We start from the raw sequence: 14982 nt of genomic DNA, 5'->3' as shown, positions 1-14982 counted from the left end.
GTTAAAAGATTTGGAAAGATCAGGAATTCAAGGCCCGTACCTAACATAGTAAAAGCAAAATGCAGCAATCCAGTAGTCAACATCAAACTAAATGGAGAGAAATTTGAAGCAACCCCACTAAAATTAGGGACCAGACAAGGCTGCCCATTCTCTCCCTACATATTCAATATAGTACTCAAAGTCCTAGCCAGGGCCATTAGACAACAAAAAGACATCAAAGGGATACAAAATGGGAAAGAAGTCAAAATATGACTATTTGAGGATGATATTATAGTATACTTAAATGACCCCAAAAATTCCACCAGAAAACTCCTTCACCTGAAAAACAACTTGAGCAAAGTGGCTGGGTATAAAATTAACTCAGACAAATTGGTAGCCTTCCTCTACTCAAAGGATAAACAGGCTGAGAAAGAAATTGGGGAAATAACATCCTTCACAATAGTCACAAATAACATAAAATACCTCTCAAAAACTTCAAGTCTCTAAAGAAAGAAATTGACGAAGATCTTTACCAATCCTACATCTGATAGAGGGCTAATATCCAATATATACAAAGAACTCAAGCAGTTAGACTCCAGAGAATCAAATAACCCTACTTAAAAAATGGGGTACAGAGCCAAACAAAGAATTCTCAACTGAGGAATATCAAATGGCCAAAAAGCACCAAAAGAAATGTTCAACATCCTTAGTCATCAGGGAAATGCAAATCAAACCAACTCAGAGATTCCACCTCACACCAGTCAGAATGGCTAAGATCAAAAACTCAGGTGAGGACAGATGCTGGTGAGGATGTGGAGAAAGAGGAACACTCCCCTCCATTGTTGGTGGGATTGCAAACTGGTACAACCATTCTGGAAATCAGTCTGGAGGTTCCTCAGAAAATTGGACATAGTACCACTGGAGGACCCAGCTATACTACTCCTGGGCATATACCATAAAGATGCTCCAACATATAACAAAGACACATGCTCTATTACGTTCATAGCAGCCTTATTTATAATAGCCAAAACCTAGAAAGAACCCAGATGTCCTTCAACAGGGAATGGATACAGAAAATGTGGTATATTTACATAATGGAGTACCACTCAGCTATTAAAAACAAGGACTTCATGAAATTCCTAGGCAAATAGATGGAACTAGAAAATATCCTGAGTGAGGTAACACAATCACAAAACAACACACATGTATGCACTCAGTGATAAGTCGAGATTAGCTGAAAAGCTCATAATACCCAAGATACAATTCACAAATCACATGAAGCTCAAGAAGAAGGAAGACCAAAGTGTGGATGCTTCAGACCTTCTTAGAAGGGAGAACAAAAATACTCACAGGGGAAAATATGGAGACAAAGGGTAGAGTAGAGACTGCCCTAACCTGGGGGATTCATCCATACACAAACACCAAACCCAGACAATATTGCACATGCCAAGAAGTCATACTGATAGTAGCCTGATATAGCTGTCTCCTGAGAGACTCTGCCAGAGCCTGACAAATACAGAGGCAGATGCTCACAGCCAACCATTGAACTGAGAACAGGGTCTCCAATGGAGGAAATTGAGAAAGTACTAAAGGAGCTGAAGGGGTTTGCAACCCCATAAGAACAACAATATCAAACAACCAGACCCACCAGAGCTCCCAGAGACTAAACCACCATCCCCAGAGTACACAGGGATGGACCTATGGCTCCAGCTGCATTTGTAGGAGAGGATGGGCATCAATGGGAGGAGAGGCCCTTGGTTCTGTCAAGGCTCTATGCCCCAGTGTAGGGGAATGTCAGGGAAGAGAGATGGGAAGGCATGGGTGGGTGGGTGAGGGAACACCCTCATAGAAGCAGGGAGAGGAAATGAGGTAGCAGGTTTCTTGAGGGGAAACCGGGAAAGGGAATAACATTTAAAACATAAATTTAAAAAAAATCCAATAAAGAAAAGAAATATTTAAAAAAAATAATATAATGTTATGTTATGAAAATTAGGAAAAGAGACAATCATTACAAAGGAGTTTGTTTATAATCTTAATGCCTGCTAAAGTTACTTTTCAACTGTTTTGAACACAGGCATTAATAGCATTTATTTAAAGCTATTTATAGACACCCAAGAGAATTTCACATGAACATACACTTATTCTTTATTGCGAATGTAGATTATCGTAAGGACATAATTTTTATGATTTTTTTTATCCACTGTGTAGTAATAATCCCCACAGAGAATAATAAATATCTACCACTGCACATTTATGTTACTTCTTTTTGTGAGGTATTAAAATGTTGTACTGTGTTATATGTACAGTATGTACAGTATAAACACACACACACACACACACACATACACACACACACATACACACACACACACACACACACACACACACACAGGCTTGAGACTAGAGATGGCTCAGTGGTTAAGAGCACTGAACTAGGTTGAATTCCCAGCAACCACACACTGGCTCACAAATTTCCTATAGTTCCAGTTCCAAAGGATCCAATGGCCTCCAATGCCTTCTTTTGGCCTCTGTGGACACAGGCATATACATAGTACACAGATATGCATGCAGGTGAAACACTCATACACATAAAACTAAAATAAAACATATTTAATTAAAAGAAAGAATAGGCTGTGAGCCATACAGCAGCAGTGGAAGGCAGAAGCCCACGAGACCCAGGAATTTGGCCCCTGCAGACAGAATGACAGAGCCAGGAGCATCAGCCATGGACTGGGACTCATCTTTAGGAAAATAAGCAAGCAGTTAACCTCAACCGGAAATTCTTTCCAAAAGCAAAACCTTCCCAAAGTACGTGGTATTTGGGAAACTATTAAAGAAATATTAAGAAGTCTATCTGACTTTAGTGGAAACTCTATCTCAGCACTACCAGGCACCCAGCAAAGGCTATGCATATTTTCCTAGTAAAACCAACACAGGAGGCACTTACCTCTCTAAATGTCTGTCTCCTATTATCATCAACCATCCATCCATCCATCCATAAATCCATCCATCCATAAACCCATCCATCCATCCATAAATCCATTCATCCATCCATAAATCCATCCATCCATAAATCATCCATCCATCCATCCATAAATCCATCCATCCATCCATCCATCCATCCATCCATCCATCCGTCCGTCCATCCATCCTCCTACCCACCTATAAACTGCAAAAACAACTTCAAAGCAATAGTATAGAATTAGAACAGGAACAAGTTGATCAGAACAGAGAGCCTAAAGACAGGTGAGTGGGAGAACTAGCTCTTTTGTGTAGATCAGAATTAGCATCACCGCCCCCTAGGCTATTTTATAAATGAGACTGAGAAAAATTAACCTCGCCACTTTAAAAAAAAAAAGTGTAGAAACACGCCCTTCCCCTTTATTTAGGAAAAACATTTTCGAAATAAGAGGTAAGGAGGGGGAAATGAATGGATACCAAAATGACAGTTCTATTCGGAACAGTCTGTTGAAGAAACTTTAATGTAAAACAAGACTTTTCTAAGTGCTAGGGACCAAGCGTCTAAAATCAAAGGAGAGAGTGACGTCTGTAAATTAGGACAGAAAGGAAAGAAAGGGTCAGGGAACCATAGTAGAAAAATTAGTACAGATGCTGGCGAAGATGTAGAGAAAGAGGAACACTCCTCCATTGTTGGTGGGACTGCAGGTTGGTACAACCCTCAGAAAATTGGACATAGTACTACATGAGGACACAGCTATACCTCTCCTGGACAAATACCTAAAATATGTTCCAACATATAACAAAGACACATGTTCCACTATGTTCATAGCAGCCTTATTTAAAATAGCCAGAAGCTGGAAAGAACCTAGATGCCCTTCAACAGAGGAATGGATACAGAAAATGTGGTACATCTACACAATAAAGTACTACTCAGATATTAAAAACAATGACTTCATGAAATTCTTAGGCAAATGAATGGAACTAGAAAATATCATCCTGAGTGAGGTAACCCAATCACAGAAAAACACATACGGTATACACTCATTGATAAGTGGATATTAGCCCAAAAAGCTCGAATTACCCAAGATACAATCCACAGACCACATGAAGCTCAAGAAGGAGAACCAAAGTGCAGATGCTTCAGTCCTTCTTAGAAGGGGGAACAAAAATATTCATAGGAGGAGATATGGAGACAAAGTTTGGAGCAGAGACTGAAGGAAAGGCCATTCAGAGCCTGCCCCACCTGGGGATCCAAACCATATACATACAGCCATCAAGCCCAGACAATATTGCTGATGTCAAGAAGTGCATGCTGACAGGAGCCTGATATAGCTGTCTCCTGAGAGCCTCTGCCAGAGCATGACAAATACAGAGGCAGATACTTGCAGCCAACCATTGAACTGAGAACAGGGTCCCCATTGGAGGAGTTAGAGAAAGGATTGCAGGAGTTAAAGGGGCTTGAAACCCCTAGAAAGAACAATAATTCCAACCAACAGGAGCTCCCAGGGACTAAACAACCATCCAAAGAGTACACATGGACAGACCCATGGCTCTAGCTGCATATGTAGCAGAGAATGGCCTTGTTGGGCATCAGTGGGAGGAGAATTCCTTGGTCCTGCCAAGGCTGGACCCCTCAGTGTAGGGGAATGTCAGGGCAGGGAGGCAGGAAGGGGTGGGTGGTCAGGTTGGGGAGCACCCTCATAGAAGCAGGGGGAAAGTGGATAGGATAGGAAGTTTATGGACAGGAAACCAGGAAAGGGGTTAACATTTGAAATGTAAATAAAAAATATCCAGTTTTTAAAAAAAGAAAAAATTAGTAAAAATGAATACATGCCCAAATCAAGAAAATGCAGTAAAGGGGAACCCCACATAGTTAACAAGCATAGGATAGAACGCATGGCTGTGTTTGCAACCAGAAAACCACAAATACAGATGCTGGCCTGTCTGTGTCTGGGTGGCTCTACCTGTTGCATTACATTGGAAAAAAATGATGAAGTTAGAAAATGTGAAGCTGGGGTTGGGGATTTAGCTCAGTGGTAGAGCGCTTGCCTAGCAAGCGCAAGGCCCTAGGTTTGGTCCCCAGCTCCGGAAAAAAAAGAAAAGAAAAAAAAAAGAAAGAAAGAAAATGTGAAGCTACAAAGAAGGAAACAGCAGCTGGTGAGGGAGTGAGTGAGCCAGAAGAGCCAGTCCAGGTCTGAGCCAGCAGCGCTCCCAAACAAGGCGTTCACACCAGTCAGGGTCAGCAGGGACAGAGCTGCACAGACAGGGTAAGCGAGGAAGAGAAACAGACCTCAAACAAGTGTCATTCTCTCCATGAACTGTGATGACAGTGTACATGACACGCTCTTCATGAACAGTGATGCCAGTGTACATGATACTCTCTCCATATGTTGATGACAGTGTACATGACACTCTCTCCATGAACAGTGATGACAGTGTACATGACATGTCTCCATGAACTGTGATGACAGTGTACATGACACGCTCTTCATGAACAGTGATGACAGTGTACATGACACTCTCTCCACGAATACTGATGATAGTGTACATGACACGCTCTTCATGAACAGTGATGCCAGTGTACATGATACTCTCTCCATATGTTGATGACAGTGTACATGACACTCTCTCCATGAACAGTGATGACAGTGTACATGACACTCTCTCCATGAATACTGATGACAGTGTACATGAAAAGCTCTCCATGAACAGTGATGACAGTGTACATGACACTCTCTCCATGAACACTGATGACAGTGTACATGGCACTCTCTCCATGAACAGTGATAACAGTATTCATGAACTGAGCATTAACTAAGCACCGACAGTGCACATGTACTGTGCATTACCTGAGCACCAACAATGTACAGAAAAGGGAGAGGGAGCAAAGAGGGCGCCCAAGCCATATCCTCCATCTAAACAATAGGTACTAATCCCCCCTCCCTGCCCCCCCCCCCGCATACCAGTTACTGCGCCCCATGCTGTGAGTCCCAGTATCAAAGGTGACATCCTTGATCTCAGAATTTACAATCTGATGAGGACACAGCAAAAGTAAGAGTATGGTAGCCACCGCAAAGGAAATAAAAACAAGGACTGTAGCCATGATGAAGAAAGTGATTCTACTTTGTAGAAGATCCCCCAAAGAGATGGAGGTGCTCAGATCTGCAGGAAGAATTAATCAAGCATATGGCAAACGTAGCCCCCTAAGAACTGTATTCAAAGTCATGGAGTGCAGTCACATGTTATTACAAGTCAGCAGTAACCAAGAGGTAAGTGCCAGGAATTTCCTGTAACTTCACACATGAATGAACTTTAAAACCTGGTTACATGTCCAGTTTGGTGGCACACACCTGCAATCCCAGCGTCTGGGAAACTGAAACATATAGGTGGAGTGTTCCAGGCTAGCCTCAAAAACACAGGGAGTGCTAGCAACAAAGCCCAATCAATAACGTGTTCACTGTGCAGGCATGAGGACCTCAATGCCAGCATCATGAAAAAAAGCCAGTCTGGTTGCTCCACACTTAGAATCCCAGAACAGAGGAGGTGGAAACAGGTGGATACCAGGCTGGCCCACCTACTTGGCAAACTCCACATCAGTGAGAGACCATTCAAAACACAAGGTAGATGACTCCAGAGGAACCACACCCCAAGTTGTCCTCTGAATACACATACACACAAATGAGCAGCCACCTTTACACACGAACACCTACATACATATATGAACACCCACACTCAATACACATATACATAAAACATAAAGAGACCATCCCTTTAAAATATAAAATAAAAACGAAACCAAAACCAAAATCTGGTGCATTAAGGCCTGACCACAAGGCTAACTGTGAGTCCAAAATACTCTAACAAATGAATTCAACATTGGAGAGAGGCACCTTCAGTATGAATATTTTACATTCCTAAAAATTACTCCTGTAGTCAAGAAGCAGTAATTGAGTTCACATATTATTTTACAATGCAGGGAAATAAGGATAAATATAAAATTTCCTATCTTTAAGGATCTTCCTTCAACTTATAAGACTTGACAATCTCACTGTTTCCTACACTAACTGCTTTCTGTGATTAAAAGCCAACCCTTATTGCAGTCTGGTAACCTGCTAAGCACAGTTCTAGGAGCATGAAGGTTCACTCAATAGCAAACTTAAGATACTAGTATTCACACTTTAGAGGTGAAAACCTGAGGAAATGGCAGGGCACTGCAGCCATGAGAAAGACCTGCAGAAGATTAAGCCAATCAGCGCTCCAACACGAACAGGGAAGGGGCTGGCAAGGACCCACCCCCAGCTGCGGAACTGAAGGATGAGGGGAGATTCAGTTTTCTTCAGGGATATGGCCCCTGGTAGGTTGCCTGTATGACGTCAAACCCATGCACACAGAGCCAGCACTAACCAGACTCATTAGGAAGGAGGTAGAGGGGACAGAACTGAAGTTGGGGATCCCAAATGGAGTAAGAAGAGCAAAGTGGGATACAGAAGGGTTAATTGCAAAAGCATTCATGCATGAAATTACCAGAGACTGCGTGTATGCGTGTGTGTGTGTGTGTGTGTGTGTGTGTGTGTGTGTGTATATGTGTATGTGAGTGTGTGGTTGTGTGTATTTCTGTGTGGTGTTTGTGTGTGGTGTGTGTATTTGTGTGTGTATACGTGTATATGTGAATGTGTGTGAGTGTGATGTGTATATTTATGTGTATATCTGTGTGTATGTTATATGTGAGTGTGTGGTATATTTGTGTATATGTGTGTATGAATGTGTATAGGTTGAGTGTGTGTGTGGTTGTGTGTATTTGTGTGTGGTGTTTGTGTGTATATACATACGTGTGTGTGTGTGTGTGTGTGTTAGTTAACCAGCCTGAAGCACTGTCCCTAGGAAATGGCAAGTCTGAGATTCGAATCTTTCAAACTCCAAGGGCTGTATCAACAGTAGTATTTGTACCTCCTCTGGGATTCATTCAATGATCTGCAGCATCACATTGCCTTGAACCTACCAGAACTTCAAGAAACTCTGGGCCAGGGTAGCAGGCGACAGTTTCACAACACCTACAGATGACTTCAGGGTTTGAAAATCACTAGCCTACTCTGAATGAAGGGTGAAATGATCACCATTTTGAAAAACCCTAGATAAAGGGTCTTGTCCTCGTACAAATGACATAGTGCATATTTCAAAATAATGTCAATTTATTTCCTTGCTCCCCACAGGCCCCAAATTCTCATCAGCTTCTCTCCCAAACCTGGAAAAAAAAAAAAAAAAGCCTAATCTTTATTCTGACTGTGCCACAGTAGGGGAGAAAAAAGGACAAGTCATGGTCAGTGGGCATTTGCCACCAAGCCTGAAGACCTGAGTCTGATCCCTGGAATCCACATGGAGAAGCAGCCCTACTTCTCCTTTGACCTCTACCCCTCACTGAGGCAAGTATGTGCATGTAAGTCCAAGTGTTATAGATGAATATATAAATGTAATTTAAAATTTTTTAGGACAACCCATGTCTGGAAAAAGAAAGCAGTCAAGTACAGCTGACCTCTGTGCCTGGTATGTTTTCCCATCCAAGGATTCAGCTGTAGGAAGGGAAGCCGTGGGTAGACCAGGCACAAGGAGACCATCGTAGTTGTCATCATTCCCTAGAGAGCACAGCCTGACAGCTACTCAGGTGCCATTCACACTGTATGAGGACTGTACCTGGCAGGCCTCGCCATCCTATCTAAAATAAGACCTGCTTTATCCGAAGGACAGCGGTTTACTCAACCCCTTCTGGAAGAACTAATAAAAAGCAACACAATCAACAGCAAGTCCAGCTAACAGCTCCAGTCAACCAGAGAGAGGGAAACTGCCTACTCATCTCTCCTTATAAAGCAAAGTCTAGAAAAGTGTAGTAAGTAACTGCACAAGGAAAAACACAAACCTGGAGGGAACTTAAGCATCTAGTTACAGTGAGAGGCCCACAGTCTCACCATGAGCACTTTGCCACATCTTTTAAAGAACAAACCTAAGAAAAGAAAAACCAAGATACCCACAAATAGCTTAGTCCTTGTTTATATAAATTGTCAGCAAAGCACAAGCCATTTTTTTTGAAAGCTCAAGTTTACACAGAGAGAGAGCAATAAATCTTCACTCTGGTCTGGGTTGCTGACCATGAGGAGGACCAGGAAGCCCACAATAGAGGTTATTTATGAAAGTGCTCAAAATGTCATCACTTTAAATTAAACCACTCTGCCCTTCCAAATAAGCGTATTTAATAAAACTCACTGAAGTCATTCACTACCATGAAAAGAACAGCTGTCCTGCTACATATGCCTCCTCATCACTGAAATGCTTATAGCCATGGCAGTAAGAGTACAAATAGTGATAAAATTAAAATAATGAAGCCGTCAGCAGTGGCACGGGGTATATTCCACTGGAGTATACCAGTATAATACATCCAGTGGAACTCATGTATTATACTAAATAATTTTGGAGAAACCAGCAAAACCTATAAACCCACAGGATGGGGAGAGGTTCAGTAGAAACAGATAAATCTATCTCCATTTCCCACATGCAGGAGAGCTGGACACAAGGAAGGGCTTCGAGATTAAGAATAACAGATGCAATTTTTTGATTACAGGAATTTTTGCTTCAGATTTGCAGTTGGCAACATTAAGGCACCAAAGCAGGAAGAGTGAGCCTGACCTAGTAGCCCAAGTCTATAATTGCAGCCCTTGGGAGACAGAGGCAGGAGGATCACTTCAAATTCAAGGCCAGTCTGAGCTACATAAAGATCATTTCAAAAGTGTTCAGGGTAGAAAGGAAGGGAAGGGACAGACAAATGGATGGAATGCCAGGCTTAACTTGTGTAAGGCTATCTTGTATGTTTCACAAGTAAGTTACATCAAAACGTAGTCTACCTGAGGCATACCATGGTGCATTACATAAAACACAGAAAGGATTACTTCATAAGAGTATAGTAAGAAATGGCATGAGACATGTGACTGCTCCTAACTTCTTTAACACAACCTAACAGCCAGCTAGAGTTCCCCAATCTAACATCAGCCCATACTGACCCCTTAAACTCTTTTGCTTGAGTCATTCTAATTAAAAAGAAAAGAAAAATGATTGCTACATTTTCAACCCTTCAATAATTGTAAAGACTTCCCCAAAAGTCATCTTATCTCAGTTATATTTCAGACCAATTCCCAAAACTCCTGAAAGGCACAGCTGAGCGAGGTGTGCAAGTGCAAAGCATTTCAATAGAGACTCACAAAGCACAATCAATCAATTCCGCTTGGTTCCTTTTGCCTGTGTGGGAAATTATTTTTCTGGGAACTTTCAAACTGTCTTAGTAGCAGCTTGGAAAAACTAAGAGACAGTATTTCTAGAAATAGCTATTTCTGATCCTGTACTGAGCTTAATAATTACAGCCTAAACCAGATTCCAAATGAAGTGACAGTCAAGTGTCCCTGCTAAAGTTTCCTCCCAAGCAATACCTGAAAAGTTCTTGTGAGTGTGAAATGCGCATGCTCTGCACAGCCTTCCCCGGGAAGAGTAGCTGGCAAACACACATAAGTGTAACCTGTGCGCGCCTAGGCAAGGAGACAGCACTTCAAAAGACATCACTGCACCACAGATGCTAGCACTCTTAATGACCCGGAATCTTCTCCCCTGTGGACATATGGCGGCCTGGGCAGGTTAAAGAAAAGCTAACAGCCATTCGAGGTATTGCTTCCTAAGAACATCCAATCGAGTGACAAATTGCCTAGAATTTGTCTGCCAAGTATTTTAAGTATTACTACAGGAGCAGCAGGTGCAGTCCTGAAGCCTAAGATCCACAGAGTGCTTTTTACAAAGCCTTTTCTGTTTTAATGTTGTTGTTTGGAAGAGAAGAAAAAGAAAGAAAAGGAGAGTGGCGGGGGACGGGGCGGGGGTGGGGGAGGTACTGACAGAGAGAGACTGGGAGAGAGACAGAAACAGAGGGGAGAGAAGCACAATTCTACTCCTACCCGTGGTCCACCCCCACAGTATTCTCAAACCTGCACGGACATCATCTGAAAATCCCTCTCCTTTCACCCTTCCCTCCCCACTTCAGCCCAGACAAAGGTGAGTCATCAGTCACTGTGCTCAGTACACTTGTCACTTAGGTAAATATCCCCAAACAAATTCCTACTGTAGGTAAAAGAGCAAATAACACCATAGAGAACCCCGTGAACTCTTCACTGCCTAGAGTCTAATAAACCTGAATTAAACAGTGTTCAAGTAAAGACGTTTTCCGGGGCCAAGGGGGTTGGAAAAAAGGCTTTTCACTACTTAGCATGTCCTTGCCCCACAGTTCCCTCTCCTGCAGGTCTTCCCGCCTAGGCTCTGCAGCTGCGTCCCGGAGCGCCCCAGGGTCCCAGGGTCCGCCCGCGCCCGCACCACCTCCTCTGCCCGCGTCAGTGCAAGGTGCTACAGCGAAGCGCCTGGAGGTCGGCGGGGGCTCTAGGGAGCGCGGCCGCAGGAGCGGAGACCCCGAGAGGCGCCGCAGTGCCCGGGCCTCCTACCTGCTCCACAGCCGCAGTCCACGCGCCGCTTAGCTCCGCAGCTTGGGATCACAACTAAGGACAATCGGGTGGCAGACGGGATCAGCTGCCGCAGAGCTCCATAAACTAGCCGGTTGCACCCGCCACATCTCCTGCCTCGGCCCCGCCCCGGGGGCGGGGGCTCTAGGGGGCCGGTTTCGTAGTTTGGGGGAGGGGTCTCGCTGGGAGGTGCTTTGGCGGGGCGGGGCCTATGGGCCTATGGGCCTATGAGCCAAGAGCAACACCGAGTGTCAGTCAAGGAGTCTGCTGATGGATTGCCTAAGGAAAGGTCGTCTCAGCGCTCTCTCATTGGTTGGCAAGGGCAAACATAGAGCCCTTATTAGTAGCGGCACTGTAGCTCCTCCTCTCCGTCCCTGCCCGGTCCCATTGCTGTTTGCCCTTGAATGCCCAGATCCAGGTGGCTGTAGGATGAGGTGCAATAGGGGAGCCAGCAACCTCGGAAGAAAGCTCTAAATGCTGGGCTCCCTGCGCAGGATACCAGCTCCCCCCCCCCCCCGAACACCTACTATCTTGTGGATTTTGTAGGACCTTTTGTTGAATAACATCCCATCTTCAACTTCTCATTAATTTAGTGAGGCTGCTGGGATATATTTTAAACTCTCCGTAAAATTCAGAAAGATGTCAGAAAAAAAGCTATGCGATGTTTTCACCTTTGGTGAGACTGGAAATGAATTGCTTACTGCTTCTGTTCCTACAGAGAAGGTATTACTTTCATAATTTTTAACAAAACAAACATTGTTCTAAGAAAAATAGAAAAATTAATAAGGAGGAAAAGCTTTGGAGATACACAAGGGACTTAATCTTCTATGACAGAGAAAAATACAATAATTACATTCTTCATTATCTTGAAAAAGAGCACAGGATAACTGAGATGTGACTATCCTTCCAGAATATGTATGCAACACATAAAATAATATGTAGGCAGGATCATTATAGCAGGATTCCCTGAGACAAAGAATTTTGTACTAAATAAATAAATCTTTGGCCAAAAAAATAAAAAAGTTAAAAGACACGAAAAGCAATTCTGGCGATACAGTAGAAAGTCATGTGGTGGAGGAAATTAAAAGGATGTGAGTTTCTTTCTTTGATGTGATACATACATATGATGTGGTATAAACAATGAACATTAAAGTTAAAGGAGGCATAGGAGTTAAGAATCAATGGCCTGTGGTTAATCCGAATAATAGAGATACCAGCACATTTCCAGACAGCCCAAATGTCTGGCACCTTGGCCAGTTAAGGTGTGAAGCAAATTCCAAAGTGGAATTTGCCTAAGCTGCCAGGACAATCTCAGGAATTCTGGACAGGCCATTTTCAACAACTCCATGAACTACGTAACAGTGAACGAGAAACGAGTTTTTGTTTGCTTACACTAATACAGAGAGCCAAAAGCCAAACTAAAGGCAAGGAAGGTAGGTCAGCTTTCTCTGCAAAACTCTATTTCTGTTGGCTTCCAGACATCCAATACCATCCCGTGAGACCATTGTGATGTCACTGCACACTGGTGGGACAGATGGCAGATGGAGGCTGCCATTGCTTCTTCAGCAGAAATCCTGGAGGAACAGATCTGACTCGGCACCACAGTCTCATAACTTTTCTGATGGCCCTTGAGTAATAAAAAGCCTGTCAGTCACTTTAGCTTAGTTCCCTCACAGTGTGTCTCCCTGACTGTGTAGGGTCCCTGGTTTGATCCCAAGCATCCCAAACAAACAAAACCCACACAGAGCTAGGCAGCTATACTCCTTTAAGGGAAAGGAAATCTGACTCTGCATCTCTAAGAGGAGGAGGAGGAGGAGGAGGAGGGGGGAGGGGGAGAGGAGGGGGAGAGTAGGGGGGAGAGGATGGGGAGAGGGGTGAGGAGGAGGAGGAGGAAGTGGAGGAAGTGGAGGAGGAAGAAGAGGAGGAAGAGGAGGAGGAGGAAGAGGAGAAGGAAGAAGAGGAGCAGGAAGAGGAGAAGGAGGAGGAGGGAGGAGGAGGAGGAGGAGGAGGAGGAGGAGGAGGAGGAGGAGGATCCAGGGCTGCTACATTCCCATCTGTTGTTGCCAAGAGGGTTTGCTCTCTGAGTTGACCAAGGATTGACTGAAGCTTGTGTTTCCCCTCGCTGGCGTTGTCAGTCATTCTTACAGACCTGAACTTGTGCAAGTGACTGTGCCCCTCGGGAGCTGGGCATTATCTCTAGTTGTCACCTCTCCCTTCATTTCCTGCAGTGCACTTTGTGTGAATTGGTTCCCAAAAAGTAACTCAAGCATGCATACCTCCCTCCCGTCCAAGGAAGAACAGCTCTGCCCTCTACAAACCTGTTTCTGCATCTTTCTACTCCACTCTATGTCAGTACTGGAGCTTCTCAACTTTAGATGGCTCAGGTCAAGGTCAGACGCTCTAAAACAACTGGGAGTTGCCTTTGCTACCCTATCAAAATCCCCCTCCAATGAGATTAGGGACAACACTGGAGAAGTTACGAGATCACAGCATTGCTTCTTCAGAGTCAGTTTCTTCACTGAACTTTTCTTACTTCCTCTACTTCACCTTATTTTGAGTGAAGAATTTTTAAGAGTCACTGTGACAGTGAGGGAAGGAAGACAGGAATGTGAGAGTTGGGGATGGGGGTCAGGAGATGGGGACAGGGACAGGAGCTTTGAGGTTTCAGAAGCTCAAGCTAGGCCTAGTCTTTCTCTTCCTGCTGCCTGTTGACCCAGCTTCTCTCAGCTTCTGCAGCACCATGTATGCCTGCACGATGCCATGCTTCAGGCTCGACAATGATGGGCTAAACCTCTGAACGATAAGCAAGCCTCAATTAAATGTTCGCCTTTTAAGAGCTGCCATGGTTGTGGTGTCCCTTCACAGCAACAGAGCATTAACTAAGATGGTCCCCAAGTGACTAAAGTTCCTTTTGAGGTTTGTTGCTTACTCAGGCAACGTCAGAATTTCATACCCATTGTCTCTTGCGGCTTCAGTCAAGACTATGATAGCTTGTTTTACAAGACTCTAAAAACCATTTCAGTGCATTAACACCAAGAACATAGGCTTAAAAGAAAATGTTCCCCTAAGTCACACCCAAGTATAGGTCTGTTTGCGTATAAGAACAACAGAATGCATACTCTTGCCTGTCAGTCTCTTGACTTCGGGAAGCAGCTTTGATCTCCAGCCTGAGCACAGGCAGTCAGATCCATATTCTATTCAGGAATTCAAGGGGCAGAGCTGTCCTTTTCACACAAGGTCTTATATTGAGGGGTTGGGGTTTTAGCTCAGTGGTAGAGCGCTTGCCTAGCGAGCCTGGGTTCAGTCCCCAGCTCCAAAAAAAAGAAAAAAAAAAAAAAAAAAAAAAAAAAAAAAAGATCTCATATTGAAGCCCAGGCTTCTTTCACACTCGTTCTACAGCTAAGGACTATAGCTTGAACTCCTGATCCTGACCCTCCTGCCTCTACTCCTGAGCTCTGGAATTACAAATCTATATATAGTACCACCCTTGGCTATTTCTGTTTGG

General features: G+C 43.8%; 1 long non-coding RNA gene across 1 annotated transcript in view; it reads right to left on the bottom strand.

Annotated features, from left to right (window-relative positions):
* LOC116883402 overlaps window positions 1-11595 on the bottom strand; it is a 108169-nt gene extending 96574 nt beyond the window's left edge. The window contains exon 1 of the long non-coding RNA XR_004385760.1: window positions 11460-11595. This is a non-coding gene — a long non-coding RNA (uncharacterized LOC116883402). The remainder of the gene's footprint in view (window positions 1-11459) is intronic.
* Window positions 11596-14982: the final 3387 nt, after the last annotated feature.

The sequence above is a fragment of the Rattus rattus genome, chromosome 14, assembly GCF_011064425.1.
Source record: "Rattus rattus isolate New Zealand chromosome 14, Rrattus_CSIRO_v1, whole genome shotgun sequence".
NCBI classification, from domain to species: Eukaryota; Metazoa; Chordata; class Mammalia; order Rodentia; family Muridae; genus Rattus; species Rattus rattus.
The sequence above is the reverse complement of the archived record's forward strand: the minus strand, read 5'-3'. Positions and strand labels throughout refer to the sequence as shown.